We start from the raw sequence: 26,166 nt of genomic DNA on the forward strand, positions 1-26,166 counted from the left end.
TCAGAATAAAAGTGGAAGGGGTCCTTCCCAGGGACAGCAACTCTTAATGAACATTTAGAAAGAACTGGGGGAGAATGCAAACAAAGCCCAGTTTGTCAGAGAATCAGAAGGCAGGCAGAGCATTCCCAAGAGCTGCTCATGTTTCATAGCTGTCATTTCTCTGGAAAATGGGACCTGGCTCAGGGTTTGCCAGTCAGACTCTGTGGGTGCAGCCCAAGAGGAGCTTTGTGAGTTTTTCCTGCATTCTCTGGGGTTTCACAGAAAAATGAGGGGTTGGTTTGGGGCTGGGTGGGAAGTGCAGGAGCTGAGGCAGAAAAAGGTTTTGTGGTTCATCTCCAGGAAAACAAACAGGGAGTGGTGGAGAAGGTGAGCATGGACAGGAGGGGTTTGGCTGCAGGGCCAGCTCCTCACCGAGTGTCCCCTGAGGCTGAAAGTGACACCAAAGCCAGCTGGACCCTCAGTGTGACACCAAACCCAGACAGATCCATCAGTGTGACACCAAAGCCAGCTGGACCCTCAGTGTGACACCAAACCCAGACAGATCCATCAGTGTGACACCAACGCCTTCGTTGTCTTTGTCGTCATCTCCGTTGTCTTTGTTGTCTCCTTTCCCTTCTTCTTCTTACTACTATTATTATTACTATTATTTCTCTTCTCTTCTCTTCTCTTCTCTTCTCTTCTCTTCTCTTCTCTTCTCTTCTCTTCTCTTCTCTTCTCTTCTCTTCTCTTCTCTTCTCTCTCCCGCTCCTTCTTCTCCTTATCACTATTATTACTATTATTACTATTATTATCATTACTGTTATCAATTCTGAGCTCTCCTGGCCTCAGTTCCTGCCCTCGCTGCTGTCCCAGGTGGTTTCAGATCTCCTGATGAGGTCAGGTCCCTAAAACGCCCCCTCACCCTTCCCTGTTTCCCCACCTTTCTGCAGCTCCTCCCAGGAGTTCCTTCCCATTCCCCGTGTCCCAGGTCACCCACCCACACATCCCAACCCTCTGGAGTTCCAGAAATCTCCTCCAAAAAACCCCACAAACTGCAGCTTTCCCCTCGCACAGCAGGGGAGCAGGAAGGAGCTGTTCCCATCCTCTCTGCAGGACTTTTCCTGCCGGGAATCTTTTGTTCCGAGGCGCAGCAGAGCGCTCTGCTGAAGAACAAACCAGGCTGTTGGAGCTGCACTTTAATGTGGCCTTTGGGAACACTGGGAGCTTCCCAGTTCAATCCTGATGGCAGAGGAGAGCGCTGCCGGGGTTTTAATGCTCCTCACAAAGTGCCATCGTCCCCTGCTGGCAAAGGTGAGGGAACAGATCTTTAATGGATGTGCTGGGGTGAACGCAGGAAATCCAGCTCGTGTTTATCCCACCTCAGGCCCAGCCCTGCTGCACTTAAACCTGAGTTGAAGCAGAACTGCTCTGGGTGATCGCTGTGAACTCAAAATGTTCCTCCCCAGGTTCCTTGGGAAGGTGGAATTTGTGTTATCCTGAACTTCGGGATAAAAGATTGGATTTCCAGGCTGTGATGAAAAGTCTGATCATGGAATCCCAGATCAGTTTGGGTTGGAAGGGACCTTAAATCACCCCCAGAGCCACCTCTGCCATGGCAGGGCCACCTCCCACTGTCCCAATGTCCAACCTGGCCTTGGGCACTGCCAGGGATCCAGGGGCAGCCACAGCAAATCTGGGAATTCCATGATCAGACACAGGGATGTGTGGGAATTCCTGTGCATTAGCTAATCCCTGGATTTTAGATCCCTTCACTTGGATCCCTTTCCCTCCTAGCTCACACGTTTTGTGTCCTGCCCAGGAGCCTTCTCTGGGCCCATTGATGGGTGCTGCAGCTCAGAGCTGATCTCCCCTGGGGCTCCCTCTGGGGCTTTGGGTGCAGCTCAGGGCCCTAAACCTCATTTGAGGTCCTTCCAACCCAAACCATTCTGTGGTTCTACAATCAAAACTAAAACTAAAACGAATAAGAGGAATCCACAAAGGTAAGAAAACTGCAAATGTGTCCACAGAAGGTGGGAGACCCTTTTGCTTTCAGCTGCATTGTTCTGGTGGGGTGAACCTTCCACAGCCCTTTAGGAACATGGATTTGATGTTCAGGGGACAGGGAGAGAGTTTTGGGAGATATGAAAAAAAAAGGAGTTTTCTAGGGGGAAACAAATTGGTGAGGGAAAATTTTAGGATCTTGTTTTTAGGGCTGTTCTGGGTTTCCTTTGCTGGCAAGGGATGGAACAGCTCTGGATGCTCTGGGAATGCTGGCTGAGGCAGTACTGGCTCTAATGGGTCACAGATCCCAAACTGTGTCACATCCATCCCAAAATTCCCAAAGGAGAGCGTCTCCATCCACTCCCTAATGAGGTTCTCCCACAGATCTCTGCAGAGTTACAGCTTTTCCCATCTGAGCTCGAATTCTCATCTCACCCCATTCCCAGGAGCAGGATTCCCATCTCACCCCATTCCCAGGAGCAGGATTCCCATCTCACCCCATTCCTGAGGGCAGGATTCCCCCCTCACCCCATTCCTGAAAGCAGGATTCCCCCCTCACCCCACTCCCAGGAGCAGGATTCCCATCTCACCCCATTCCCAGGAGCAGGATTCCCATCTCACCCCATTCCTGAGGGCAGGATTCCCCCCTCACCCCATTCCTGAAAGCAGGATTCCCCCCTCACCCCACTCCCAGGAGCAGGATTCCCATCTCACCCCATTCCCAGGAGCAGGATTCCCATCTCACCCCATTCCTGGAGCAGGATTCCCATCTCACCCCATTCCCAGGAGCAGGATTCCCATCTCACCCCACTCCTGAGGGCAGGATTCCCCCCTCACCCCACTCCCAGGAGCAGGATCTCTGCTCTGCAGCTCTGACAGGTGTCACAGCCCGTGCTGGTGACAGGATGACATTATTAACTCTGCTCAGTTTGTTTGCAGCTGTCTCACGCCTGCTTTCCCCAGCCCCACTCCTGCATTGGAATATTTGTTTTCCTCTCATTTGTATGTGCACTTGTCTCCATCGAATTTTGTCTCTTTGATTTCCGACCATTTTTCAATTTATCAGGATCACTTTGAATTCTAATCCTGGCTGCCAGAGCACTTGTAATCATCCCCACTCTGCTGTCACTCGCTGCTCCCTCGCTCGTGCTGCTGAATTGTTAATATTTCATGGAGCCACAGCCACTCAGGGCCCCGCTCCTCCAGAGGGACTCATGTCTCCTGTGCCAGAGAATCCTCTGGAGCTGCTTTTTTTTCCATTTCTAGGCTCTCACAGCACATCCAGGTCATTATTTGGTTCAATGAGTGTTGCAGGATAAATCTGGATCATTGGCAGCGACCTCGTGGTCCTGGTTGGACAAACACATCCCAGCTTTTCCATAGCTTTTGATGTGCAGCTCCTTTGGGAAGGGATAATTGACACTTCGCTGTTCCTCTTTTCTGTTCGGATTTTGGGATCCCTCTGCTCCTCCCCAGCCCAGCATTCCCTGGGGTCACAGTCCCCACATCCCAGAGGGGATGCTGTGATCCCTGTGGAAGGAAGGAAGGATTCCAGGAAGGAAGGAAGGAAGGAAGGAAAACCCTTCAGTGCCTGCACACAGAGCCCGGCTGGCAGGAGAGGGGCACTGCAGCAGCAAACCAGGTCCCACAGCACCATCCTGACCCCAAAGAAGCCACAACCATCCCGGATGATGCCACCAGGGGAGCACCAGGAGCGGCGAGGGAGGGGAATTACACCCGGCTGTGGTGAGACACTGAACTGCCACACTCTGCTGAGAGTTTGTGCTTCTCAGGATGGTGTTGGGCTGGCAGAGCCCGCAGACCACAAGGTTTGCTCCTGCAGTTCCCCTTTCTGCAGGGAATGTCCCAACCCTCCTGAGGAGGAGGGGGCTGTGACATCCTCACCCTGGCATGGGATAAAGGTGGATTTCCAGCTCAAGGCACTCCAAATCCACCTGCACAGGAAGGAGTTGTTCCTTTTTCCCCATTTATATTTTAATTCTGTTTTCTATTTCTACCTCAGCAGCTGCTGCCAGCTCCCTGAGAGGAGGGTGGAGCCGGCTGGGACAAGTGACAGGTGAGGACCTTCAGGCAATGCCAGGAGTGTTTATATTGGATATCAGGGGAAATTCCTGCCATGGGATGAGCCTGAAGAGCTGCTCTCACCTTTGGTTGGCCACCATAAGCTGGTGGAGAGAAGTGGCCATTTCCTTAATTGTGGTGATGAACTTGAGGGGAAAAAAAGTAAAAAAAAAAGTGCCAGGAAAGCAGGGGGTGTTTCCATGATCAGTGACAGGGTCTGTCCATGTGCTGCCATCAAGGAATCAAATCTGCCCAGCTGGCACCACTTTGACCACAGCCAGCTCCTGGGGCAGAGGTTTGGAACTCCAGCTTTGGAATATTTGTGAGGAAACCCTTGGGCTGCATCCTCTGCTCCTCCCTGTGGTGCCTGCACTGTTTCCTGCTCTGTGCTCTCCTGAACCCCCTCCTCTGCCTTTCTGAGGGGCCACAGCTGCCTTTGCCCAGGTTCTGCTTGGTGGAATATCAGAATTGCAGGATGATTTGGCTGGGAAATGCCTTTAAGATCATCTCACCCCACTCCTCTGCCATGGGCAGGGACACCTCCCACTGTCCCAGGTTCCTCCAAGCCCCAATGTCCAACCGGGCCTCTGTGGAGTGACTTGAATGGCAAAATTCACAGATGAGGTTTCCTGATAGCTAAAATTTAACCTTTATCAAAAGGAGAGAAAAAAAAAAGCAGCTTTTTCTGCTCTTTTCATGTCCCAGATCAAAGCTCGCTGGTTTAACTACTCCCTTGATACTGCATTTTGTCCTTTGGCTTCAGAGGCGTGGAGCACACACACAGAGCTCCTGCTCTGCCTCTGAGCTGCAGCCGGGGCTGCTGGGGTCACAGGGACACTGCAGGGACACCAGGACACCCCCAGGACACCTGGAGTGTGCCCGGGGTGCTCCTGTCCCTCCGTGGCCAGCAGAGCTCCGGCCATGGAACAGCAGGGAGGGGGAGCAGCTCCCATTTGATCTCCTCCATGGTCTGGGGAGTCCCTGCTGCCGGCCCTGTCCTCCTCCACACTCTGGACACTCTGTGTCCATGGCTGTGTCACCGTGTCCGTGTCACCGTGTCCGTGTCCACTGTCACCATGTCTGTGTCTGTGTCACTGTGTCCATGTCCCCGTGTCCATGCCCGTGTCACCATGTCCCTATCCATGTCACGGTATCCCTGCCTGCTGTTCCCATGTCCGTGTCCGTGTCACCATGTCTGTGCCTGTGTCCCCATGTCCCTGCCCGCTGTCCCCGTGTCTGTGTCACCGTGTCCCTGCCTGCTGTCCCCATGTCCGTGTCCGTGTCACCATGTCCCTGTCTGTGTCACCATGTCCATGTCTATATCACTGTGTCCGTGTCCCCATGTCCGTGCCCGTGTCACCATGTCCGTGTCACTGTGTCCATGCCACCATGTCTGTGCCTGTGTCCCCGTGTCCCTGCCTGCCATCCCCATGTCCGTGTCCCCGTGTCCCTGCCTGCTGTCCCCGTGTCTCTGCCCGTGTCACCATGTCCCTGCCTGTGTCACCATGTCCATATCACTGTGTCCATGTCCCCGTGTCCGTGTCCCTGTGTCCGTGCCTGTGTCACCATGTCCTTATCCGTGTCACCACGTCCCTATCCATGTCCCCGTGTCCCTGCCTGTGTCACCATGTCCATATCACTGTGCCCATGTCCCCGTGTCCCTGTGTCCGTACCTGTGTCACCATGTCCTTATCCGTGTCACCATGTCCCTATCCATGTCCCCGTGTCCCTGCCTGTGTCCCTGTGTCCCTGGCTGTGTCCCCGTGTCCATGTCCCCGTGTCCCTGCCTGTGTCACCATGTCCATATCACTGTGTCCATGTCCCCGTGTCCCTGCCCACTGTCCCCATGTCCCTGCCTGTGTCCCCGTGTCCATGTCCCCGTGTCCGTGCCCGCTGTCCCCGTGTCCGTGCCCGCTGTCCCCATGTCCCTGCCTGTGTCCCCGTGTCCATGTCCCCGTGTCCCTGCCCGCTGTCCCCGTGTCCCTGCTCCCCCAGGGCTCCGTGCTCTGTCCCCTGCACTGTGCAATGACCCCCCAAGGATAAATCTCTTTTTCCTCTCGCATTGCCTGGCACCGATTCCCTCCCTGACATCGGATCTCTCATTTAACCGTGCCACAGATCTGCCAGCGCATCGTTAACCGCACATTTGGATCCTTAAATTAAATTTACCTACCACGGCCTGAGTGATTTCCTCCCTGATTGTCCATTTGTAGGAAACAGCAGCCGTTCATCCTCTCCCTGTCCTGCTTCCCGACTTTACCTGACTCTGTCCAGCCAGGGAAATTTTGGGCGTCTCAGTGCAGACTTTAGGACTTTTTAGCCATTTTTAGTGTGATTTTTAGGGGATTTTTGTGTTTCTTAGCGTGAATTTTCCGAGATATTTTTTTATGCTGGATTTTTCCCAATATTTTTCCCAGAAATCCTCGGAATTTTGGCAGATTTTGGGTGTTTTAGTGCAGATTTTAGGACTATTTTAGCCATTTGAAATGCGACTTTTGGGGCAGATTTTGGGTCATTTTAAATGTGATTTTCCTCAGATATTTTTCTCTATTTCCCAGTTTTTTCCAGGTTTTTCCCCCAGAAATCCCTGGAATTTCCCTGAGTTTGGGGCCATTTTGTGGTGTTTTACTGCAGATTTTTGGTGTCTGCTGACCAACTGTAGGACTTTTTGGGAGGATTTTTAGTTTGGTTTTTTCTTAAGATTTTAGTGTGGATTTTTAAGAAATTCTTTCCCAATATTTTTCCCAGGAATACTTGGAATTTGGGCAGACTTTGGGTGTTTTAGTGCAGATTTTAAGATTTTTTTAGGCCATTTTTCATGTGAATTTTAGGGTTTTTGGCCATTTAAAGTCAGTTTTCTCATGGATCTTTTCCCCATCCATTTTCCTGGTTTTTCTTCCTCAGAAATCCCTGAAATCTCACTGGATTTTGGGGCCACATTTCCCACCAGCTCACGTGAAAGCCGGCAACGATGGAGAAATTAACTTAGAAAAAGCAGTTTTAATCTTCAGAGGCTGAGCACAAAGCAGGGGAAGGACACCCTGGAATCCTCTCACAAAGGGACAGCAGCCTTTGCTTGGTTCTCCTGAGACTTCGTGTCCTGGGTTTACTTTAATTGAAATTTTTGTTAATGAATAAATAAATAAACAAATAAATAAATGAATAAATAATTCTAGTGTGTGCACCCAGCTGTGGACAGAAGCTGCTGTGTCAGTTTTGCACTCAGGCCGTGCCCAGCAGTGTGTGCTCTATCCCAGCTGTTCACCCAGCTGTTGCAGTGTTCTTTATCTTGCCCACAGCCCATCCTCCCTCCAGGAGATCTCTCCTGTTCATGGCCATGCAGTCCCAGGGCAGGGCTGATCAAATTCCATCATCCCATTGGGAGATGCTCCAGCCAGGGCAGGAGCCGAGCATTTCCTACCCAGATCAAAGGGGAGATTTGGAACAGCAGAGCAGCCTTTTCCCACTGCATCCCAGAGGAAAACCAGAGCCTTGCACATCATCCCTGCAGCTTTGGAGGAAAACTGCACCTTGTGCAGGAGCCCTGCTCCAGCAGAACCACATCTGTCACTGCAGGAGGATGCAGCCACCATGGAATGGGACTGCACCAACCCTGCCTGACTGACGGGGGCACCTTGGATTCTCCCTCTGCCCCTGCTCTGGGTTTGTTCTCTGCAATACTGCATTGCTATTGGAATTGTCCTGGCAAAGAACTGTTATTCCTGTTCCCATGGCTTTGCCTGAGAGCCCCTTAATTATCAAAATTATAACAATTTGAAGGGAGGGGGTTTGCATTCTCCATTTCATAAAGAGGCTCCTGCCTGTCTGGGCAGACACCTGTCTTTCAAACCAGGACAGCTGCTCTCGTGGCAAAGGGCACAGCTGGAGCTGGCACAGCCTGAGGGCTCCCCTGGAGAGCCTGGCAGGTGAGGAGCTGCTCCCACCCTGCCCCCAGGATGAGGTCATCGGGGCTCTGCCCTTCTCTCGCCTTCCAAACATCATCAAAACTAAATCCAGGGGGTTACAGGGTCAGAATGGTAATTTCAGACTCTGGGGCATCTTGTTCCATAAAAAAAAATAACGTTGCTGAAATAATTCATGCTCTCTGCCACTTCTGAGTCAATGAATTCTCATTTTCTGATGGGAAAGATGTTTTTGAAAAGATCCTGACCTCTTCTATCACGTCCAGCCCGTGAGTCTGGGCATCAGTTTCCTTCCAGACACAAAACTCCTCAGAAGTCACCAGGTGAAAGAATTCAAGAACATTTTGTCAAACCTTGTGACAAGGTTGACAGGAGTCACTCACCTCTGCCACGCAGGGGCTGGAATTGTCCCTGCCCATGGCAGCAGGGTTGGACCAGGTGACCTCTAAGGGCCCTTCCAGCCCAAACCATTCCATGATCCTTTCAGCAGAGAAAGAATAAAAGAAAATCAAATTACAGGAAGGAAAAAAATAGGAGGGGAGAAGGAAAACGTCTTTAGAGGGGGAGATTATTGGGTTTTATACTGCACTCACCTGTATCAGCAGCTCTGGATTAACTCCATAGTGTCTGCAGGGTGAAGGAAATAGGAATAAGATGCTGCTGAGAAAACATGGAGGGCCCATAAGAGGGAAAAACAAATGGTTTGGAAAAGCTGCAGCTGGACCTGGCTCTCAGTGCTCTGCCCTGGGTGAGAGGTGGGCATCGGTCACAGGCTGGATTTGATGTCTTGGGGCATCCCAAATAATCCTGGGACCACTGAGGCTGCTCCCAACATCTCCCCCCTCATTTCCTTTGCCTCTGTAATTGCCATCCCATAACCCATGAACAGGTGTAGGAATAATGGAACAGTTATGGACAGGACCATCCTGAGTCCCATTTATGTCCCTGCCAGCCCCTGTGATGGAATTTTGGACTCTGGCCCTGAGTGGGATTGGTGATTGAAAGCTCCATTCTGTCCTGTCAGCTGCAATTCCCACGGCAAAGGCTGATCCTGCTCTCACCTGGAGCCGACTGCATCCAGCCAGGGCTGCACCACAGGAGACTGGAGCTGGGAGAGAAAGCCCTGCTCAGGCCAAGAGCAGCGTTTCAAAATGATGGAAACTTTTATGGGCTGGAAAGTTCTGGAAGAGCTCCCAAATATCCCAATGTTTGGGCTTAGCCCCTGGTGGTGTCACCCCCGGGCTGTGTCTTGGGGATGTTCCCACCATGAGGGGCTTCCCACAGTGCTGGCACAGCAGGGAGGGCTCCCATCCCATTATCCTGTTATCCCATCCCATTATCCCATCCCATCCCATCCCATCCCATCCCATCCCATCCCATCCCATTATCCCATTATCCCATTATCCCATTATCCCATCCCATCCCTTTTTTACCATTACAATTATAGAATCCCAGAATGATTCTGTTGGGAAGGGACCTCAAATCCCCCCCAGAGCCACCCCTGCCATGGCAGGGACACCTCCCACTGTCCCAGGGTGCCAGTCCCTGATGCCACAGCTGGCACCCACATCTGGAGCTCCCATTCCCAGCCCCCCACAGCTGGCATTGACACTCCAGGCGCTGGAATCCGAGGGGTTTGTGAGGTTCACTTTAATTATTCCTGCTTCCAGTCTTATCTGGATTAAGAAAGAACTTTAATTACTTGGCTAATAGCTTTGCCTTTTCCGTGGGGCTGCGTTCCCATTAACCCTTCCAGAGCCACATGGCTGCAGGGCACGCTGAGGGAGGGGCTGGGCTTTGTTAGAGGCACAAAACCAGCATCCAAAAAAAGCACGAAATGCCATTTCCTGTGGCAGGTTTCAGAAAACAATCATTAGGGGAGGAATATTCGCAAATGTCACCGTTTGGAAAGGGCCCGTGTGGTGCCTCGGTGCGTCCCGGTGAACTGGAAAACAAACACCGGCACCTCTCTGCTTCAGCTCGGGCTGCTGAGAGGAGAAGTGTTAACATTTATTACTCCATGATAAACATCATTAGCGTGACCTTTCTGAGGCATTTGAAAGGAAAAATTAGATGGTGCAGAATGCAGAGGTCTTTTCTCTCAGCACCAGCCACGCTCCCACCTTCGTGTGAAAATGCCCGAGGGAAAACGAGGGAATAACTGCCCTGGAGTTCCTGGGTCTTCTCAGTGTTCCAGGGAATGCAGTGGCTCGGGAATGGCACCTGGAAAACACCCAGGGGGATTTTGTCGGGTTTTTGTTTGCATTTTCTATAAATATTATCAAAAACCCCATCAAGGTTTGGGTTGGAAGGACCTTAAAGCTCACCCAGCTCTAGCCCCTGCCATGATCATCTTGAAGGTCTTTCCCACCTTAACCAGCTGCAGGATTCCAGGATTTTGGGGCAGATTTTTTCCGTGTGTATTTGGCAGGGTGGAGCTGGGGGCTGTGGAAGGAAGCAGAGCCCCAGAGTGAGGAGAGCTGCTCATTCCAGCCCTGGCCAGCCCTTATCAGCACTTCTGGGCCTGGAATTAGGCAGCTTTTAACAACACAGGAGAATTCCCACTGGCAGCAGAAATTGCAGATGCCAAATTGCCATGATCCCAATTAATTGAGGGGTGGGAGGTGCTTTATTCCCTGTCCTGAGCATGGGGGCTGCTGGGACAGCGTTTGCTGGGAGAAAACCCAACCCGTGGGTCTGTGAAATATTTGTATGGGATGTGAGTGTATGTCCCAAAGGAGCAGCAGCAGCACAGCTGGAACGCCTTTGGGGTGGGAATGTGAATTTCTTTCCTGTAGGATGATGGGCTAAAGCCCCAGGGGTTTTTCATTCCCAAGTGTCCCTCGGTGTCACAGCTGTGCCAGGCTGAGCCCACCTGGGTCCTGCTGGCCCAGCCCCTGGGCCTTGGATTTCTGGGGGAAGGGATGGTAAAAAATATCTGAAATAGATTTATGGCCTCCAAAACTTAGCAAAAGGGGTGATTGGATGGAGGAAAAGGGAGTGGCTGCCCCTGGATCCCTGGCAGTGCCCAAGGCCAGGTTGGACATTGGGACAGTGGGAGGTGTCCCTGCCATGGCAGGGGTGGCTCTGGGGGGGATTTAAGGTTCCTTCCCACCCAAACCAGTCTGGGATTCTGTGTGCAGAGAATTTTCCCTCATCCTAGTTGCAAGAGGGAAAGAGTGAGCAGAAGAGGAGGAGAACGTTCCTGCCATCCTCCTCAGGGATCCTGGAAATCCTGAGTTTGTTCCCACAGCCTGCGAGTCCTTCAGGGGGACCTGTCCCCTCTGAAAGCATCTTTATTAGTGTGACTCTTTTCATGTGCTCAGACCTTCGACTTCCCAATTTTCTTCCACCTCTGGGAGGTGAAACTCGTGCTCTGAGAGCTCCTAAAGGGAAATGACCTGGAACAGAAACTGCTGCAGCCACATCATCCCTGGGGAGGCACCGTGGGGACAGGGTCAGGGTGCAGAAGGGCTGTGGGGTGGAAAAAGAGATTTCCCTTTACAAACAAACTGCAGGTTTGCTGATCAATGGAATTGGATATTGAAAGATGAAAGAAGCAATGGGGGAAAACCATGAATTGCATAAGAATTAAAAATGCAAAGGGAGGGTTGTACATCAGAGGGGAATCTCAGGGATCAGGGTTTGGGAAGTCTGTGCCTCTCAGGTACCTCAGCCCATGGGGAAAGAGAGAGGGAAATGTGGATGGGAAATTGGGATAAAAAGGGAGGCTGAGTGCTCCAAAAATCTGAGAGAGCCCAGGGGAATAAGAGACCCCATGGCCTCTCCCTTTATTCAAGAGCAGCTGGTTGTGTCCTGGCTGCCCCCAGCTCTCAGAACAGCCCCTGGTGTGTGTGTGGTGGCTCTGGGGGTGGTCAGTCCCTGCTCTGTGGAGCACAAACAGCTCCCATGGAATTCCAGGCTGCCTGCCTTGCCCCCCCTGCTCCAGGCAGAGCCCGTGCTCAGGGCTGTGCTGTGACAAGGGACATTTGCTGTGGCACAGGCACACGGCAGGGATGGGAGCTGCTGCTGGCCCCCCGTGGAACAGCCCCCTTATCTCACAGGGGCACATTTCAACCAACACGCAGCAAATCGGGCATTTCTCACCACCCCACACGGGCTGGGCTTGGCACACAAACTCTGTCACGTAGCACAGACTGGCAGGAAAATCTCTTTAAAGTGGGTTTTTGATAGGAGATGGATTGTCAGCGCTGGCTCCTGCATCACAACAGGGGCAGGGGAAGATGTGACGCCTCCTGATTTTCCTTTATTAGAGGGTAAATACCAAAATGAGCTGATGAGAGCCTATTTATTTTTATGAGGAAATAAACAACGGAAAGGGCAGCAGTTTATGAGATGAAAGCTAATACAGCTGGGCCCTGGTTTGGTGAAAGGCTGTCAGAAAACAAAGCAGAGATTTCGTGGTGGAGATGTTTTGATGGAAGCAACAGGAGCTGTGTTCAGCCAGGGCTGAATTAACAAATTAAACAGAAAGTGCTTGGGCACTCAGATGGCAAAACCAGGGACACAGAGCAGGGCTGTGAGGGGGGGATGGCTCAGCTCCCACCCTGGCTGTCCCTTCTGCTGCTCTGGCCCGGTTCAGACCCCCCTCGATCAATTGCAGATCTGCATTTGATTTGATATCAAATTCAGTTTGACACCCGGGCTGGTTCCAGCTCACACAAACTTTCCCCATCCCAAGGGCTGCCCTGGAGCTCTTACATCCCATCTGCTCACGGGGTCTGAACACAGAGGTGGCAGAAGCCCCTGGCAGGGCATCCCTGTCCCTGTGCCCAGGCTGCAGCCCCAGTGGGATGGATCCAGCTCCCTCCTGCCCCACTGTGACAGCACAGACCCAATTCCTCTGGCTTCCTCTCTGTTCTGGACAATAATTTCACCTGCCCTCCCTCCAGGACCCCTCTCTGTGTGTGTGTGTTCTGTCCATTTAGCTTTTCTCCTGAGGCCTGAACCGAGCATTGCAGAATTGTTTTTGTTCCAGCCAGGCAATCCCGGGCTGGAGCACACAGGAATCACAGGGGATGGCTCAGCCTCGGAGCTGCAGCTTCTGAGGAGAAAATCTCCCCATGCCTTTGTTCCTTCAGGAGAGGAAGGGCTGGCTCTCAGCAGCTCTGGAGTGGCCTGACAAAATGGAACATCTCTAAGTGTGATGCAGCAAAGTGAAATCAGCTCCTGAGGGGAAGGAAGGACTGGGGAGCGAGGTGGGGACAGCACAGGCAAAGTCTCACAGCCCCTGGCAGTGTTCTGTGAGAACATTCTGGCATTTATTACACCCCATCTTTTCATTGCAGACTCTATTGTATGATCAGAGTGAGCAACTGCACTTGGCTGTTTTGGCAACCAGAATAATCATGGAATAATGGGATGGTTTGGGTTAAAGGGAACTCAAATCCCCCCCAGGGCCACCCCTGCCATGGCAGGGACACCTCCCACTGTCCCAATGTCCAACCTGGCCTTGGGCACTGCCAGGGATCCAGGGGCAGCCACAGCAAATCTGGGAATTCCAGCCCAGCCAGGAATTCCTTCCCAATCCCCAATTTAAATCCACCCTTCTGCAGCTTCAATCCATCCCTAGTCCTGTCCTGTGATTGCCTTGTCCAAACCCCTCTCCCACAGTGTCCCCATAGCCTCAGGATGTCCCCAGCAATGGAATCCCAGCAGAGTTTCCCTCTTTGCTCCCAAATGCACAGGCAGAGACAGGGAAGGGGAATTGGAGTCTGCAGGGAGAGGTGACATTGGCAATGCACATTCCTGGCTGTGTTCAAGGAGCCTTCATTAGCTGCTGAATCGTGAAAATAAAGGGATTAGAGCACCTTCCAGATGGGCAGATAAGCCTGCAGGAAGAGGGATGTCAGCGCTGGAATTCGGGGGATTCATTCTGATGCTGATAGAAAATTCCAGGTGTGTCATCCTGCAGTGACTCTGCACCCTGCACCTTGCACTGGAGTGGGCTGGGAACTGGAGGGATTCAGTGCTGGGGGATTTCAAAGTCCTGTGGCCAGGGCACCTGGGGACATGTGGCACCTGGGGACATGTGGCAGTGGTGGCCAGGGCACTGCTGGGGGGTTGTTGGATGTACTCAAAGGATTTCCAACCTGAACACCCCCAGATTCTGTATTTGGGCACAGGATTTGCTGTGCCCATCCCTCCCTGCCAGGACTGCAAGGAGCAGTGTCAGGGCAGGGCCCTGCACTGAGCAGGTTTTCTTTATTTCTTTGAAGTGTTTTGATTTCTGTAGCTCAACCAAATGTGCCTGTTAAAAATGTAGGGTCTGGCTCTCAGTACCATTAAAGATAAAGGCAAATAACTGCATTTCTTTCTTTCATCTTTGTCTCTGAAAGGGTCCTGTGCACCTCCTGGTGCTGTTAATATTCATATTTCTGTGCTCCCCTCTGATGTTTCACTAAGCACCAGCCCTTGGCAAAATAGAGCTGGAATAACTAAAAAAGAAAAAAAAAAAACAACCTTGGCTTGTAATTTTTCTCCTGTGTTCCTCGTTCAGGTTTGGTAATTAGACCCTGAAATTTTGTGCAGTTCAGATTTTTTAGTTGACCTTCTTAGGTTCTAATCCTAAATCATGTCCCAGTATCCCAAATGGCTGAGAATCCCTCTGGATTGGGAAATGCACGGCCAGGCTGCTGCAGAGCTGTCCAGGCAGCTGATGGAAACCATTCCCAGCCACGAGGAGCTGCAGGGCGTGGGGAGGCTGCTGGTGCCCCCAGAGCAGCATCATTCCCCAGGGATTTCAGTGCTCCTGCCCCAGCTGGACCCTGGAATTCACCTCACCCTGCTCCTCTTGCATCTCCCTGTTACCGAATTCCACCTTTCCCTGCAGTCCTGCCACCTCTGCCTTCCCCCTGTTGCATTTTTCTCCTCACCAGTGGGAAATACAGAATGGTTTGGATTGGAAGGGACCTTAAAGCTCATTTTGTTCCACCCCCTTTGCTCCACGCTCATCTTGTGCTCGATTAATTCCCCTTTTATTTGTCCCTGCATATCAGACTAAAAATTTCCAAGAATTCAGAAGAAATCCTTGTTATTTGATCCAGCACTTCTGACTGTGGCCTTTCAAGTAGAAACTCATCTCTCCTCGTTGTTTCTTCGGGTAGTTCATCATTGCCATGCCAGAACATCCTTTTACTCCTTCAAAACTCACACTAATGGCTCTGCAGATTATTTTCCTTAATGATCTTTTCCTTTTGATTACTTCAAGGTACCTAATGATGCACTAAAGCGAGATGTGGGTATAAATAATGTCCTGTGAATAGCAGTGATGCCCTCAAATTCTGTTTAGGTTTTTCAACTCCTTTTGTTGGAACCCAGACACTTTATTCCAGTGTTTTCCTCTGATTAGTTCCCACAGACGATGATGTCAGGAGCAGCCAGCAGGAACATGGATCTTCCAGCCACCCAAGCAAACAGTGGTTGCTGTGAGCCCGAGCCAATTGAAATATCATTTAATTATGTCTCAATCTCCTCTGCCAGGTTCAGGACAGCGGGATCCCGAGGAATGGCGAGGCTGGGGTGGCACAGGAGCACAGAGCTCCTTGTGCTCCCGTTAATTGTGGCAGGGAGAGCAGCCCGAGCTGTGCTGACCTTTCCCAAAGCTGCTCCACAGGGAATTGCAGAGAGCTCTGTGCCCCTGGCTCTGGCAGGCAGCAGCTGCTGAGGCAGGTTAATGGAGGGGACGTTTGGATCAGTCACTGCCACCGAGCAGGAAACTGAAAATCAATCAGCCAAGCACTCAGTTAATTCCCAGCCATGGATCCCAGGTCCTGTGGGATGGGGCAGAGCCTGAGCTCTGCTCACGGGCACTGGGATGGGAACTGGGGTGGGAACTGAGCTCCACCTCCAGCATCTGCTGATTTCTCTGCTCCTGCCCCTCCTGCTGAAGTGGAGGGTCCAGTGTGGGCAATCCCAGAATCCCAGAATGGTTTGGGTGGGAAAGGACCACAAATCCCAGCCAGTGCCACCCCTGCCATGGCAGGGACACCTCCCACTGTCCCAATGTCCAACCTGGCCTTGGGCACTGCCAGGGATCCAGGGGCAGCCACAGCAAATCTGGGAATTCCAGCCCAGCCAGGAATTCCCAATTCCCAACATCCCATCCATCCCTGCCCTCTGGCACTGGGGGCCATTCCCTGTGTCCTGTCCCCTGATGAAGAAAAAACCCCAAAATCTGAACTATTTTTGAATATAAACGAATACAGCTGATATAAATGCCAAGGGAAAAGCAGCCCCTGCCTGGCTGTGGGTGTGTGCTCATTGCTGTGTCCAGTCCTTGAGCTGATTTTTCCTTGATTTGCTGGAATTCCTGCAGTTTGGCTCATCCTGTCCCATCAATATTCACACTGCTCTGGTCTGTAAAGACTTTGCAGTGTTTGGCAGAGGCTGGGAAGGTTTTCCCTATTTTTGGTGTAACCACGTGGGTTAGACCCTTTCAGTGGATTAAGCACAACCAAAGGTCACAGACTCAGATATCTGCAAACTCGATTTATGATATTTTGGAGGCTCACATTCCTGTCTGCTCAGCAGATTTTGGTGGTACTGGTTTGGAAGGATCTCCTGATCTTCCCCCAGCCTCTCTTGATCTCATCCATTTATTGAAAAGCAAGAGCAAGTGGTGCCTCTGTCAGGCTTTCCCAGTGAGGAATTAATTAAGGAAGCAAAGCACACCTACAGGGACCGGGGGCTGCATTCCCTGTCAGGACTTTGGAATTAAAAAGAAGTGGAGCTATTAGTAACAGATTTATTTAGTATTACATCTTCCCCTCCAAATACTCTTTGGAAAGCCCATAAAGCCAGGCAGTCACTAATAGGCAATTTTAAGACAACTGGGTAAGTGGAGTGTGAAAGGCTGAAATGCCCAAAGGTCAGGTGCCTCTGAGATTTGATTCTTCCAGCCAGGAAAAGTCTTAATGAGTAGTTTAATTATATGACAGATTACAACACTTTGGTTCAATGAATCCAAGAAAGTTAGAAATTGCTATTTTCCTGGGTAAATCATTTGAAAATAAGTCGAATTGTTAAAATAATTATTGACTACTTCAAAAGGTTTCCCTGGCACTCTGAGAGTGCAGCAGAACCGAGGTGGGAGCCGAAGCCTCATTGAGCTCCAAGCACTTAATTGGGATATATTTTTGTGAGTTTGCTTTTCCCTCTGATAACGAGACCATGATGGATACAACCACGCTTTGGAACTGAAGCTGCTCCCAGGATTAATTGCCAGTGATTTATTTGGCACTCTGCTCCTGGCTGCTGATTGGCAGCCGTGGTGGTGTCCCTGTCCCAGCTCACCCTGGAGCTGGGGTCACTGCCCAGCCCCTGCCAGGGCTCCTGGTCCCTGCTCCATCCCTGCTCCATCCCTGCTCCATCCCTGCTCCATCCCTGCTCCATCCCTGCTCCATCCCTGCTCCATCCCTGCTCCATCCCTGCCCTGTCCCTGCTCCATCCCTGCTCCATCCCTGCTCCATCCCTGCTCCATCCCTGCTCCATCCCTGCTCCATCCCTGCCCTGTCCCTGCTCCATCCCTGCCCTGTCCCTGCTCCATCCCTGCTCCATCCCTGCTCCATCCCTGCTCCATCCCTGCTCCATCCCTGCTCCATCCCTGCCCTGTCCCTGCTCCATCCCTGCTCTATCCCTGCTCCATCCCTGCTCTATCCCTGCTCCATCCCTGCTCCTTCCCTGCTCCATCCCTGCTCCATCCCTGCTCCTTCCCTGCTCCTTCCCTGCTCCTTCCCTGCTCCATCCCTGCTCCTTCCCTGGTCCTTCCCTGCTCCTTCCCTGCTCCATCCCTGCTCCATCCCTGCTCCATCCCTGCCCTGTCCCTGCTCCTTCCCTGCTCCATCCCTGCTCCATCCCTGCCCTGTCCCTGCTCCTTCCCTGCTCCATCCCTGCTCCATCCCTGCTCCATCCCTGCCCTGTCCCTGCTCCATCCCTGCTCCTTCCCTACTCCATCCCTGCTCCCTTCCTGCTCCATTCCTACCCTGTCCCTGCTCCTTCCCTGCTCCATCCCTGCTCCATCCCTGCTCCATCCCTGCTCCTTCCCTGCTCCTTCCCTGCTCCATCCCTGCTCCATCCCTGCTCCATCCCTGCCCTGTCCCTGCTCCATCCCTGCCCTGTCCCTGCTCCATCCCTGCCCTGTCCCTGCTCCTTCCCTGCTCCATCCCTGCTCCTTCCCTGCTCCATCCCTGCTCCTTCCCTGCTCCATCCCTGCTCCATCCCTGCTCCATCCCTGCCCTGTCCCTGCTTCATCCCTGTCCTGTCCCAGGAAAGGCAGGGACACCGGGAGGTGCTCAGGGCTTTGGGAAGGGTGGCTGAGCTGAGCCCGGCTTTGCTGCTCTGCATGGTGCTGATCCCCCAGAAATCTCCTAAATCTTCATTGCCCAGATTTGCTGTGGCTGTCCCTGGATCCCTGGCAGTGCCCAAGGCCAGGTTGGACATTGGGACAGTGGGAGGTGTCCCTGCCATGGCAGGGGAGGGATGAGATGAGCTTTAAGGTCTCTCCCAAGCCAAACCAATCTGGAATTCTAAATTCTAAATTGCCCTGCTGCAGTGTCAGTGCATGTGGTTGTGCTTGTGGGGTCTTCTCAGCCCTCCTGTGGCAAGATGGAAATCTTCCTCATGGTAAGGTTAATGACCTTTGAGTTTTACATTAGATAGGAGGAAAATTTTCTTCATTGAAAGAGTTGTCAAGCCCTGGCACAGACTGTCCAGGGCAGTGTCAAAGACATCCAAGAAGGGCAGGGTCATCATCTCTGGAAGTGTCCAAAAACCACGTGGATGTGGCATTTGAGGGCATGGCTTAGTGCTGAGCATGGTGCTGGGTTGGTGATGGGACTTGGTCATCTTGGAGATCATTCCCAACTTAATCAATTCAATGATTCTGGCTCTGCACAACTCCCTGCCAGGAGGGGACAGCCGGGGGGATTTGGGATCTGCTCCCAGGGAACAGGGACAGGAGGAGAGGGAACGGCCCCAGGCTGGGCCAGGGCAGGCTCAGGGTGGAGAGCAGCAGGAATTTCCCCATGGAAAGGGTGGGCAGGGATTGGAAGTGCCCAGGGAGGGTTGGAGTGCCCATCCCTGGAGGTGTCCCAGCAATTCCTGGGGGTGGCACTCAGAGCTCTGGGTTGGGGACAAGGTGGGCATTGGGCACAGCTGGCACTCCATGGGCTGGGGGGGCTTTTCCAGCCTCAGGGATTCTGGAATTCTGGGGAGCTTGGCCTCCACAATTGCCCTGGGTGTGGCAAGGAGCCCCTGTGGGATCCTGGATCGTGTTTTCTCCGTTTCTTCCCCTCCAAGCAGAAAAGAGGATCCCAGACGGCACCAGGGCTGTGGCCATGTGTAAATAACATTTAGGAGCTGCGAGTTCCTCCCTCCCTGGGTGCCCGGCTGGAGCTGGAGCTGCTGAAGCATTTCCAGGAACAGTCTCCACAGGCGTATAAATAGCACTTAAATGAGTGTTTTCCTCCTGCTTAATAACACAGCTTTATTTTTAACTCCTTTCCCAGTCAGTGGCACACAGCACAAGGAGAGCGACGGGAGGAGCAAGGAAAACATCCCCAAAGCTCCTGAAATGCGGGGGATGAGCCCAGCAGAGCCATCAGCAGCGGGGATTTTCTCAGCCTCCCCCGGGAGCCGAGGCAGAGCCGCTGCTGCTGTGTGGGGTGGTTTTCCCCCATGGAATTGTTCCCTGGGGCGGGCAGGCACCGGGAGCTCCCTCTGACACCTTTACCGGGGCTGTCCCGACATCTCCGCCCCGGCGCTGCTGCCGCCTGGCTCGGTAATTAACGGGGGTGGTTAATGAAGTGGGGCATTTGCAGATGCTGGGAGTCCAGCGCAGCTCTCACCCTAAAGGCAGATAAAGCTCAACGTGGTGAAATAAAACTGCTGTCGGACAGGATCACTCGGAAAATTCCATGTCTGGAAGGAGCAGCAGGGACAGGAATGACGGACTGGAAGGGACTGCTGGGGGTCACCCCACACAAATGCCACCTTCACCAGAGCACCAGCCTGGCTTTGTTAGGCTGAGTCTGGAAGTCCCCAGGGATGGAGGTGGCCCCAGCTCTGGGTGACTCTTCCATAGGTCCCTTCCCCAAAATCTTGGCTAAAGCCTCCCAAATGGTGGCTCCTGCTCCCAACCCTGCCAAGGAGGATTTGGCTTTGCAGCCACCCCTGGGGTGCTGCTGGGCTGTCCTTGGGCACACAGGTGACCCGTCCTTGTCCCCTGGGCACCTGATGGACCACAGAATCATGGAATCATGGAATCATTTGGGTTGGGAAGGACCTTTAAGATCATCAAATCCAACCACTAAGCCAGCACTGACCGTCCTGGATCCTCCTCCTTGCTGACAGCAAAGCAAATTTCCAGCCCTGGTCAGGTATAAAGCAAAGTGTAAAATCAAATTGTGGTGTAAAATCTTCCAGAAACTTCTCATTTGTAATTTTTTGACACAAACTGGGTTTTTAAATTAATGAGTGTTTCTGAAATGCCTGCCTGGAGTTATGTCAGCCCTGTGCTCCTGCAGGGTCGGGGCAGGTGGAGGTACCCGAACACTGGATCTGTGCTGTCCCAAATCAATTCCTCATTCCATCTTCAGGAATGACAATTCCTGCCTGGACAGAGCCCCAGCCCCTGCTCCTGTGCCCTCCTTGTCCTCCCAGGGCTGGGAATGTGCCCGTGGAATGTCCAGGATGGCTGGGAAGGGTCCCTTGGAAGGGACCTTGGGGGGAGCTGGTGCCAACATCTGGCTGGGAGGTGGCACTGGGTGCCCCAGGGGTGGGGGTGCCAGGCAGCCCCGTCCAGCTGTGGGATCCAGCTGTGGAATCCAGCTGTGGGATCCAGCTGTGGGATCCAGCTGTGGGGTCTGGCTGCCCATCCCTGTCTCCAGAGCTCCCTGTCTCTAATGGGATCCACACCTGAGCTGTGGGAGCAAACCTGGGGTGCCAGAGCTGGAATTAGGGAACGAGTGGGGCCGGGTTTCGGGTTTAGGATTTGTAGGGCTGGCAGTCGGGTTTAGGATTTGTAGGGCTGGCAGTCGGGTTTAGGATTTGTAGGGCTGGGTTTGGGGTTCAGGATTTGTAGAGCTGGGTTTGGGGTTCAGGATTTGTAGAGCTGGGTTTTGGGGGCAGGATTTGTAGGGCTGGCAGTCGGGTTTAGGATTTGTAGGGCTGGGTTTCGGGTTTAGGATTTGTAGGGCTGGCAGTCGGGTGCAGGATTTGTAGGGCCGGGTTTGGGGTTCAGGATTTGTAGAGCTGGGTTTTGGGGGCAGGATTTGTAGGGCTGGCAGTCGGGTTTAGGATTTGTAGGGCTGGCAGTCGGGTGCAGGATTTGTAGGGCCGGGTTTGGGGTTCAGGATTTGTAGAGCTGGGTTTTGGGGGCAGGATTTGTGGGGCTGGCAGTAGAGTTTAGGATTTGTAGGGCTGGCAGTCGGGTGCAGGAGCTCTGGGCTGGCCCTGGTGCTGATCCCAGGGCACAGCCAGGGGCTGGGCAGGGATTGCTCTGTAGGGCCAGCCCTGTTCCTGTGCTCCTGACTGCCACACAAACAAATCCTACACCACAAATTAAGGGGGCACGTCCAACACACCCCTGTTTATAAACCAGCTCCTTTCCGCGGGGCATTAATTATGGATGGCAATTAATTGGAGCTGCTAACACGTAAATCATGAATATTTTAGTGGGAGTCCACCTACAGCGCTGGAAATCACATCCCCATTCCAGAGCCTGCATGAATCCCAAAGTTCTCCCGTTTTGGATGGGAAGGAGCAGCCCCTGAGCCTGCAATGATCTCCCCGAGCCCTCAGCTCCTCCACACGAGCCAGCCCCACGTTATCAGGAATCCTGATAGGATTATAATTCATGTAAAGCTCAGCCAGGAAATACCAGATCAATTTTTAATAGAGTTTTCTATTCAATGCTCATGTTTTGTAGTGCATGGAGGCAAATTATTTTAACTAATTTATGCCAGAGTGCAGAGCTGCTGCTTGAATTGTTTTATCTCCATCACCTGGAGCTCAGCACGACAACAAAACACTTGCTACATGATTTTATGAACTTTGTGCCACGTAAATACTGCGTGAAGATTGCCTGTAGTATGTGATTGTCTATTTTTCTATTTGAATTTCTATTTTATCCTGCTGATTGCCAAAGAAGACAAGATTTTCATAGAGCTTAATAATTTTATGTGGTTCTTTCAAGGCAGAAGTGAAGTACCAGTTTTATATCTCGCTGTGTGTGGCTGAAGGTCAAAGAAGCTTCACAAAAGTGATTTGATCTTTTTATTTATTTTTTTTTTCCCCCCAAAATACAGCGGCCCAGTGATCAGGGTTTATGGGAATCATATTTGACACTTATTGAAACCTCATTTCTGTATTCATAACTTTCTGATTTGGAATTCACTGGGAAGCTGGAGGGGTTTCATGCTCAGAAAGGGAAGGTTTTACTACCAATATCTGGAATTTATAAGCTGGGAAGAGCTTTCCCTCCCCAGCCCAGGCAGGCAGCTCAGCTCTGCTGTCCATCCCAGGAGCTTCAGCGGCCTCCTGGGAAGATTGAAAAGCCAGGAAATGAAACCATGTCATAAAGTGCAAAATGGGGATGGGGGAACACGCCAGGAGAATTGCAGAGCAGAGCTGAGGGAATCAGGAGCACAGATGAGGATGAGGATGTTATAAAGTCCCCACAGCCACAGCCACACTCACATTTTGGTTACTTTCCAGGCAGGACTTCTGCAGAAAATGGGAAAATTAGGGTTTGGTATCACACTAAGGGACATTTAGGACATTACAGTTCATAATCCAGGTTTTAAAAAGAAAGTTGGCTTTGTTAGCACTACTTTAATTCAGGTTCTGAGCACTTCTCTGAGAAGAAAAGCTTTCCATGGGAAAGATTCGTGTTCCCAGCCCTTTCAGCTGCAGAATAAGAAACATCTTTGTAGATTTTGTGCTTAAAGCCAATTAGATGAGATTTAATATTCTTGATTTATTTGTTTACATATTTATTTGCCTTTTAAACCTAAGGGTAAAAAAAACACGAGCAGATTTTAACTTCTTTCATCTCCAGGAGCAGTAATTTCATTTCAGACCTTGCTTATATAACACAAAGCAGTGAAATTGTGATTCCCTTTTCCATTTAAACAGCTTTCAATATTTACTGCACAGAGTTCAGCCCCTCAGTCCTGTGGCTCCACACGCAGCACATCAGTCAATAACGGAGCCAGAAGGAGCTTCAGCTTGAGTCCAGCCATAAACTTCCCTGAATTGATTCCTGTTTTAATGAGAGAATGGCTTTTAAGACAAAAAGTCCGGTTTTGATTTTGGATTGCCGTCGACAATGGCTCTCGTGGGGCTCGAGGTGACAAATGTATTAAAAATAAAAGGGAAGAAAGGAATTTTCCTCTTTTCCTCTCACAGCAAGCCCTGTTCCTTTCCTCAGGCTGAGTTCCATCCTAATGATGCCACAATATTCATCTCCCACCGAATGCTCTCCTCCTTAAAACTTCCCCTTTGTTTTACAGGTGAGAAAAACCTCACCAGGCTGAGCTCCCACATGGCCCCACGGCCTTGGGGACAATTCCCACACCCGGGTGTCCCCTGTGACCCCAAAGCCCCACGGAGCCCCAAAGCCCTGCAGCCCTGACGGGGCAGGAGCTGCCTGCGAGCAGTGCAGCAGCTGAGGCAGGGAAAATTTGGAATGGACCAGGTTTTTAAAGCCCAGAACTATTAGACATGGAAATAAATTGGGGAAAAGCTTCTTTTTCCTGTGCAAACACTCCTGCAGAAATGACAGATGGCTCCAGTGCACGTCTGGGGGCTGATGGCAAAATCTTCATCGTGTTTTTATTAGAGCTGAGCTTTTCCCAGGGCATGGAGGGACAGGACACAGGGAGTGGCTTCACAGGGACAGAGGGCAGGGATGGATGGGATGGTGGGAATTGGGAATTCCTGGCTGGGCTGGAATTGCCAGAGCAGCTGTGGCTGCCCCTGGATCTAATTTCAAAATGATAATAATTTGGAGGGAGGGGGTTTAGATTCTCCATTTTATAAAGATGCTCCTGCCTTTCTGGGCAGACCCCTGTCTGTCCTGCCCAGCCCAGGCAGGAGGGGCTGAAATGTCTCATTTCTCTCAGGGCTGGGATGGTGGTGCCAGCTTTATTTAATCCCCCACATCGAGATCCTGCACCAGATCCTTGGGAAGTGCCAACCATGCAGTTGGCTTGGTAATTATATTATAAATAAAATAATTAAGTAGGGCCTATTCCTTTTTAAATGAGATTAGATCAGAGCTGCTTCCATTGCAGAGGAGCTGATTCGGTTCAATTAGCTTTATTCTCAGATGTGGAGCATCCCGACATCCTTTTTTGCCTTTGTTAAATTAATTTAATTAGAAAACACTATTTTAATGAAACAGGATACTGTAGCTTCCAGAAATGAATTTTTATCCACAGAGTGCTTGGGAAAAATAGCAATGAAAATCATTTTGATAAGTAACTCTCAGCCTGAATATCTCTATTGTTGCTCATGCCCCGAGGTTATATTTTTAATTGCATGTAATAAATATAACTTTATTAATTAGGAATTATCTGGAAAGGAAAGAGACTTTATTTTTTTTTTTTTTCTGCTTGATGGTGTAGAGAGGCTTAAAATAAAATCCCTGTTCCTTGGGGTAGGTACATTTAATCCACCTTTGGTTTTTTGTTTTCAGGCTGGCAACGAAATCAAGAATATAAAATCCTGTCTTGTTTGTGGTGGAGTTTTTTTGCTGACTGGAGAAGGAAATTTTCAGTCTTATACTGAAGGAAATTTGGGATGTTTCTCATGGGATTATTTCATGATGGGACTCATTGCCAACCCTCCCAGGGTGCCCTTTATCTTTGTTTTCCCCTTGCACCAGGTTTTTTGATCTCATTCCTTGCAAAGCCAGGATGAAAATTTGCTATTCTGAGATGTTTGTGTGCAAAGCACCAGCCTGGGGGGAATGATGGGATTTGAGATTGAGGACTTGGCTGTAGGATACAGGAAAAGGGGAAAGTGAAGCAGGGCAGGGTTTTGTCCTTTTATCACTCTAAAATTTAAAATGACAAAAAAAAAAGAAAAAGACTCTGAAAAAGAGATTTCAGAGATTTTCACTGGAGGGAATTTTTCTCAGTGCAGGGCCAGAGGAGCTCACACATATATTAAGTCTAAGATGTTTCAAATTTTCCAATATTTGACATTTAGACTGAGATTATCTTTCCCCAGCCTGGGCCATGTCCTCACCAGCACCTCCCACCCCGGGAGCAGAGCTGGGGGCGTTCCAAGGAATATTTGGGTGCTTTGGGAGGACCAGGGCTTTGTCTGCACGGGCTCCTCGGGATTTCCCAGATGGAATTTTGGTGGCTCCAGGCCCTTGGCTGAAGCTCAGCCAGGCACTGATGGAGGTGGAATCACCTGCTTTGATTCCTGCTCCTCTCCAGCTGCTCTGCCTTCCTTTGCCAGCAAATAAAAGCAATAATCCCACGGGTTTCCTTCCTTCCTTCCTAACAGCACCAAAACATTCATCTGCCATTGAATGCTCTCTTGCTAAAAGTTGCTGGGTTTTTTTTAGATTTGACAAAAATCTCATCAGGCTCCTATTTCAGAGATTTTTCTGCCCCATTTCCTCTTTGCAATGGTGATCAAATAAAGAAAGTTCTTTGTTTGGGAAGATAAATGCATTTATGCACTTAACTCTCTCAGTGTGAATGGAGGAAATGCACAAAGTCCCGAAGAAAATGAATTATAACCCTTCATTAATCAATTTAATGAAGTGATCAGTGAATAACAGTGATCTTTGTGACCCCCCCCAAGACTTGCAGCTCCAAGAAGTTGCTGCCACCATGGCTGAAGTCAGGTGAGGGTTCCTGGGATGGAGCTGGGCAGGACTGGATGATCCACAGGGATGATCCACAGGGACAGGGGGGATGTTTGAGCCATGAATGATGATGGAGTTTTCTCTCTGCATGCACAGAGTGGTTCCTCCAGTTCCTGTGAGGGATTTCAAAGGTGTCATCGAGTTCCACTCTGGGCCCAAAGACATGGAAATGTCTGTGACATCTGCACCAGTGTCCCACATGCCTGACTGTCATTGTCCTGCTGTTAGAGGCCGAGTTGCAGGTTATTGTGGTCGATCTTGGCCTGTTTGTTT

General features: G+C 51.1%; 2 long non-coding RNA genes across 3 annotated transcripts in view; one reads left to right on the forward strand and one right to left on the reverse strand.

Annotated features, from left to right (window-relative positions):
• The window catches only part of LOC148223481 (uncharacterized), a 305,708-nt gene that overhangs the window by 137,069 nt on the left and 142,473 nt on the right, over positions 1–26,166 (reverse strand). The window lies entirely within an intron of this gene.
• On the forward strand, positions 95–7,129 carry LOC148223482 (uncharacterized). Of its 2 annotated transcripts, none has more exons than XR_015804353.1 (3): positions 95–227; positions 4,004–4,057; positions 6,967–7,129. It is a non-coding gene; the product is annotated as an uncharacterized LOC148223482 (long non-coding RNA). The 2 variants fall into 2 exon arrangements; XR_015804354.1 differs by lacking the exon at positions 95–227 and adding an exon at positions 2,722–3,726.

Source organism: Sturnus vulgaris, chromosome 6 (assembly GCF_052056855.1).
Source record: "Sturnus vulgaris isolate bStuVul1 chromosome 6, bStuVul1.hap1, whole genome shotgun sequence".
Lineage (NCBI taxonomy): Eukaryota > Metazoa > Chordata > Aves > Passeriformes > Sturnidae > Sturnus > Sturnus vulgaris.